Source organism: Ixodes scapularis, unplaced genomic scaffold (assembly GCF_016920785.2).
Source record: "Ixodes scapularis isolate PalLabHiFi unplaced genomic scaffold, ASM1692078v2 PGA_scaffold11__112_contigs__length_91849675, whole genome shotgun sequence".
Taxonomy (NCBI): Eukaryota; Metazoa; Arthropoda; class Arachnida; order Ixodida; family Ixodidae; genus Ixodes; species Ixodes scapularis.
The window spans coordinates 17,998,756-18,005,845 of NW_024609837.1; the positions used below are offsets into that span (position 1 = coordinate 17,998,756).

The window sequence follows — 7,090 nt, forward strand, 5'->3', positions numbered from 1 at the left end:
CCTTGACTCTGAACGTCGGGGACCAGCCCGGCCTTTGTGTGAAAATCATTCCAGCTCGAGACCTCGCTTGGACTTTTCCGGTAGCGCACTGGTTTGTCCGTGTCTCCTTGTGGCTTCCTGTCCAGCACTCTTACGTCTTGGAATTCTTCATTGTACTTTCTGCTACTGGTCTTGCGTGGAGCTTGAGTAAGGAGCACGATGGGGAATGAGTTTGGTAAAAGGCTCTTTGAACTGCACACTCTAGTCTGTATGCCTTCGTTCATTTACTGGTTCTTTTTTTATAGTTTCCGTGCTTTGGTTGCCCGTTCGTGTATAAATATCTATCTGATTTGGATTAATCTCGTTTGAGGAACTTTGTCTTCTGGATTCGGAGAGATTTTGTTTGTTGTCTCTTCAAAGGGCACATCGTATCCGATCGCTGTGTTGATTTCGTTTTTCCTTTCCTCTTCCGACCGGCTGCTGTCCTGGCTGTCCCAGTCGTCGGATCGTCTCGTGCGTTTTCTCTACTTTCTGTTTTCACTGACTCTCTTGTTTGTGTATCGTGGGATGTGTTCGCGTTTTTTGAAGCCTCCCGGGATTCAGTCCCCAGTTGCATTTCATCCCTGACGCCGTCGTTATTTCGGCTGAACCGTTTCTGGTTGTTTTGTTGTCTTTCTGGGGTCTGCGCTGGCGTCTGGCTTTTCGATGGGATTTGGCTCGTCGCAGAGCACGATGACGTCGTGCTATGTTCTTCAGTCCAAAATGTGTTTGTGCTGTTGTTGCTGCTGTTGCTGCTGCTGCTTCGGCTGTGGCCCGTCCTCCATCTTTCGGTCCTCGGGTTTTCCGAAGTTCGTCGAGTTGTACTGAGAATCCCGGGAGCTTGTTCGATGGGTTTCTTTACGTCCGCTGGGAAATGCGTGAAAGATACGCACTTTGAGGAAAGTCTCAGGCCTCTTCGCCGGGTCGTGAGCCCGTTCTTGAACATCGATGTCAAGGCTATGGCGACAGAAACAGATGAATTCCAGAGCGCTTTATCATCCTATCAAGATGGTATTTATACATTCTCTTTTGCATAAAACTTTTTGGCCGTTTTATGTTCAAATTTTAATTAACATCGAAGTGCTACAAATTTTGGTTACCATCTTGAATAAAATGGTGTAGTGCCATCGACATGGCATGCAGATTAAAAACCATTGCAAGCTTTTTTTTAGGGAAAAGGCAGGTGGGTGTAAATATTAGGCAACATATATTTTTCACCAGGGACATATAAGACTATGGTCATAGCCTGTTGCGATACTCATTTTTGCCAAAAAGGAGTTCCCAGAAATATGAGAAGATACTTTGTTTTTGGAATCTTGAGTGAATTGTGGGGTTGCTGTATCGAATATTTTTGCTTCTTCTTTTGTCAGCTCGGTGCCTTCAGTCTGTCTGATACCGCATTACGTTTTTTTTTCGTCTTTTTATAAAATATGTTTGTGAGTGTTATAGGCCATGTTAATAGATAACAAGGGGTTTCCTTTTGGTAGGATCGTAGTTTATAACCTACTATATAAGAATTTAAATATTACATTTTGTTATGTCTATGATGTCAGCACAAGAGTGAGCAATTTATTGATACCGATTGAAGCCTATCGCATTCCTTACACGAAAATATTTACTTGGAAAGTATTAAACTAACATGCAACCGTGTAAACTAAACCAGTATGGAACGCAATAGCGTAACAATACAATGTTTTATTACGCCCAATTAAGGATGAAAACAAGAAGTATCACCGTGTTTGCGCCGTCAATTGTGGTTCTTAGTTAAACACCCATGAAATGGAGCTTCAGCTCGGTTTCAGTATTGTCAAGCATCAAAACAAACGTACCTCGTTATTATAAGTGTAATAATAGATGGACGTAAATTGCGATTCTCTCCAAGCATGCTGTAAAGCGACATTTAAACTACGAGCGGAAAACGTATTCATATTATTACAAATCTACCACTAAATACCCCTGAAAGAGAGAAAGATACGAGCAACCAAATTCTTTCTCTGACTGTCTTGCGCAACCCCCAAAAAGACATGGATTACTATATGAGCCCTCTTGCTCAGATGAAAAATTGAGCGGTCCCGACATATCTCTAAAATCTTACCCATTATTTTTCTCGCGGTCCTTTGTGTTGTTTTATGTAAATACCTAACAGAACATCTTGTAGAGGACTTGAAAGATACTGGGTTTTATACGTCATCCAGGTCCATGGTAGCCACGCCACGAAGTCATGGCGAACACCACTATGAAGGGATAGTGCCAGGCACTTTGATATTGTGAACGAGTCGTCCGTTTTTTTTGTCTTTCTCTCTTGGCGGAGATAGCAAAGAAAAAAGAAAGAAAAATATAATTTATTTTACTTGGGTATTTTTTAACCAGGGGATCACCGGCACTCTCGTCCCAAAAACAAAAAAAATGTCTCAATGTATAAGAAAAAGCACAAAAAAGAAGTGTAGGGAACGACGCCACAATTCCTACATCACTTTAAGCAATCTGATATGCCTATTTCTTTGCCGCCCCCACCCACCTCATGAGAGTCAATCCCTGCAATCTACGGAGAAATCTCGGCGGATAGCAAAACTCAAAATATATTTACTACCAAAAAAGGAAAAAGAAAAACCGGTCTGCCTTGAGAGACTGCGCAAGACGTAAGCACGCGAAACGTAATACGCCATGCGACAAGGCAGACTACTTCTCCCGGGGACTTAAACTCGTCAAGCACAAAGTTGGAGTCGAAAGTGCGCGGAGCGCCGATTGGACGTTGGCAAGAAAAACGCGAAGTCATCGTCATGATAGGCCAATCGGTGCGCTCCGTCAACTTTGGCTCAAACTTTGTGTTCGACGAGTTTAGAGGCCCTGGTTTAAACAGATTATCAACCTCATCATTCGCCGAGATCCCTCTGTAGTTTGCAGCGGTCGGCACCTCCCAAGAGCTTGACAAGCGAGTAGACGACGCTGATGCCTTTGGAGTACACAGCGACACAGATAAACCATAGAGTAATATAGTAGAACGTAAAGAGTGGCCACTCGGACCCTATCGCGGCCCAGAAAGTAGGTTTCACGGCAGCCGCCAGCTGGCGCCATAGTGCCTATTTATTTACATATTTGTTATATTTGCACCGTTCATAAATTGTTCTATCTTAATTTAGAAGCTTTTAAAATTGTTAGTAGCTTCGAAGGTCAGAGAAAAATATTCCAATGATTGCGACTTCCGCTTGGGCAAAACGCCGCCATAACAGCAGCCTGCCCAGGCTCCCTGGGTGTTGGGCTCGGCGGCTCGGGCGGTATGTCTGCTGTTCCTGTCGTCAACGATTTCTCGGTGTTCACTTTGTGGAAAAGGTGAGCCATTTCAAAACACTATTACGCAACCACATGACGAGTGTTTCACGTGTCTGTTGGGCGTCAGCGTCTTTCGGGCTCACCGCTTTTCTCTGTTCCATCAGGTTTCATAGCGTGAAATGCGGCAGGGCAGAAGCGTCTGACGCTGCAAACACGTGCGCGTTGTCTTCAGCGCCGCTGATTCCTTCCAGCTTTCACTTCTCAAACGCGCGTGCATTACATGCTCATTTAAAGCGTCGAGCTGTCTCTCGTAGTTGTTTCTTTTTTGGCACTTACGGTGAAATGGAGCTGTGCACACAGTTTCTGCGGGGGCCGAGAGTCGGTGACGCCAAAGAGAGGTCCTCAGACGCTTCGCTCAATGTGGTGTGGTTTCTTCATCCTACTCGCACGAGTTTTTCCTTCTTTGCGTGAGGTTTTGTCCTTATTAATGTTGAAAGTACATACCGCAGCACCGTGCTTTTAATTTGATCTGGTCGAGAACAGCCAGTTCGGGGAAATGAAATCACAGGTGAGCAAGGCATCCGATTATCAGCGTAATTCGGTGCACCCTGCGCGCTGGAGTATGCTGGAGCACCATAGTGAACCATAGTATCATGAGGCGCCGAAGCATTGGTTTCACGTCGTCCGAGTTGGTGTATACTAACATGTAATTCATCTTTTTATTTAAGGGCGCTGTTCGTGCACCGTGGTTACCTCGTGATTTATACAGTACGAACTTGACCTTGTGTTTTGTATATTAGTACAGTTTATTGCATCATGACCAGCTCCCTTTTCGCAGGCATATCAGAATCTCACGGCGCCAATTCTGTAAATTGTTTTCTGCAGCGCACGCCGTCGAAATGCCCAGCTACGGTAGCTACTGCTGCGTAGCGTGGTGCTCTAACAACGGAAGAACGTGCAAGAAACCGGGAACAAAGTTTTTCCGGGTTCCACGGGACAGCAGGTAGCCATGGTTTTCACTTGTCTTTGTTCTAAAAACTTACTGGATGACTGCTCAGCTGTCAAAGCGAAAAACGGAACGTGTGTTTCTTCAAAACTAGTTTCAAAACTGTAGTAAGGGAAAAACTTGGGCGAGTTCTTTTGCATAGGGATGAATAAAAACAGTACAGGCGAGACGAAGGAACAGAGCTCTGGAGTACTCACAGTACCAAGTTTTGCTCAAACTACACTAAGGTGGTTAAGTAACACAGTCACTTACCAGCCGTGGAATTGTTATGTATTTCATTTTTCTTAAAACTGTACTTCGTAATCTCGCACATAGCCTGTACTTATGAGAAAATAATGTATAGGACACTACTGCGTGTTTGCCTTCACATCAGCACAGACGTAACACTTCACTGAATATATCATGAACAAAAATAGTTGTCATTGAAAATTTCTGCTGTTCTTTTTGTGACATCCTATAACTTGGAAGGAACAAATAAAATTATATATCTGTGATGAAGGGACAGAGGCATTCCAGTTAAACAGAGATGGCCTATGTATTAACCGCCTCTGGCACTTTAATGTCCAAGTCATCTTCAGGCATTTATATACCTGTACCACATGTCACAGGTCTAAGGCGTGGGTCGAGTACGCCAAGAGACATGACCTCATAAACAAACCGGCGGCGCGCCTATATGCGAGCTACTACGTGTGCAGCGACCACTTCACTGTACACGACTTCATGGACCCTGGACGAACGAGGCTCACAAAAACAGCAGTGCCCAGTGTTCGTCCCCAGGAACACTGGCAGTCTGTGATATGTCGTGGTAATGCTTTATTCACTTCCCGATGTATGCAAAATATATAAGTAGAAAAACTTGGCTTACATGTAACTCTACTTTCACTGCTTCGTAAGCTCTGACGTTACTCTTACTTCTATCTAGCATCAGTGGTATGGTCACGTTTAGGCGATCGTGTCATGTTTGCGCATCTCCATCACAATATCGTGTGTTCACTTAGTCTCAGTATCATTGGTTTTGGAGCTTCCCTAGCTCCAAACATTCCCATCATCTAGGAATGTTTTGTTTTTGTTTCAATGTCCAGAACGTGTTGACTGCTGTGTTACACCCCCAACACTGCTGCTTTCGTATCCAACATTTTGTTAATTGCAGGTGACTTCATCTTGTTTTTTGCAGACCTCGTGGAGGCCAGCACCTCGCACGGCACGCCTTCGGACAGCCAGCCGGTCACCCTGTCCAGGGCAGCTCACGGTGAGGAATCGACTCTGTTTGAAGCAACAACTTGTTTCTAATAACCAACTTCTTGCAGATCTCGCGGAGGCCAGCACCTCGCACGGCACGCCTTCGGACAGCCAGCCGGTCACCCTGTCCAGGGCAGCTCACGGTGAGGAAGCGACTCTGTTTGAAGCAACAACTTGTTTGTGATAACCAACTTCTTGCAGATCTTGCGGAGGCCAGCACCTCGCACGGCACGCCTTCGGACAGCCAGCCGGTCACCCTGTCCAGGGCAGCTCACGGTGAGGAATCGACTCTGTTTGAAGCAACAACTTGTTTCTAATAACCAACTTCTTGCAGATCTCGCGGAGGCCAGCACCTCGCACGGCACGCCTTCGGACAGCCAGCCGGTTACCCTGTCCAGGGCAGCTCACGGTGAGGAATCGACTCTGTTTGAAGCAACAACTTGTTTCTAATAACCAACTTATTGCAGATCTCGCGGAGGCCAGCACCTCGCATGGCACGCCTTCGGACAGCCAGCCGGTCACCCTGTCCAGGGCAGCTCATGGTGAGGAAGCAACTCTGTTTGAAGCAACAACTTGTTTCTGATAACCAACTCCTTGCAGATCTCGTGCAGGCCAGTTCCTCGTACGGCACGCCTTCAGACCTCAGCCCAGTGACACCATTCTCCTCTGCCAGCTCTGAATCAGCCGAGGCTTGTAAGTGTCTAATTTAATTTGCTTATGTGGATGTCTCTATGCTTTTCATGAGTAAGATTCTTCTGTGCAAATGGAAAGTTGGTATTACTTCTGGATATCTTTAGTTAACAGGCATTAATGACCTAAAAGTTTAATACTCATAAATATAAGGTGGTGTTGATTTTTCACATTATATAAATATAATGCAGAGTTGAGTGGACAAGCTCAACTCTATGGCCACATATATTGTTTCTCAGCTGGCTAATATTGTGTTTCTTGGTTCCAGCTATTTCACGCGCCTCCACGCCCAGTTTCCGCAAGTCGGCAGTGAGACCTAAGGACGTCATAAAGCGTCTTCAAGCCAAGGTCTCGCGCTACAGGAAGGCCATCACAAGACTGCGGAAGCAAGAGCAGAAGGCGCCTCAGACAGCTACAGAAGCCCTCGCCATGATTCGCCCTCATGTCACTGAGGAGGTATTCCAGCTGGTGTCAAGTCATGTGAAACTGAGGTCGAAGGGCAGGGGGAAAAGATTTCCGCTGTGGCTAAAAAAGTTTGCCTTGCACCTAAACTTCTGTGGGCCGCAAGCGTACCGATTTTTGTCCACACACTTCACTCTGCCTTCTCGGCGCTCCCTGAGAAGGTGGCTGTGTAATATCAAAATGACACCCGGAATTATTCCAGGCGTAATGTCGTCTATCTCGACCAAGACGCAGTCGTGGAATGAACGGGACCGAGTCTGTACCCTCATCTTTGACGAGATGGTCCTAAAAAAGAACTTGGCCTATGATGTCACTCAAAATGTCGTTCACGGATTTACGGACGATGGCATCGAACGCACTTCCACAATCGCAGACCGAGCCTTGGTTGTCCTACTCTCTGGTATT

The 7,090-nt window shown here is 45.8% G+C and overlaps 1 long non-coding RNA gene across 1 annotated transcript; it reads left to right on the top strand.

The window, feature by feature from the left end:
* Positions 1-5,504: 5,504 nt before the first annotated feature.
* Positions 5,505-6,533, top strand: LOC115323752. The gene is made up of 3 exons (XR_006077487.1): positions 5,505-5,543; positions 6,134-6,226; positions 6,492-6,533. It is a non-coding gene; the product is annotated as an uncharacterized LOC115323752 (long non-coding RNA).
* Positions 6,534-7,090: the final 557 nt, after the last annotated feature.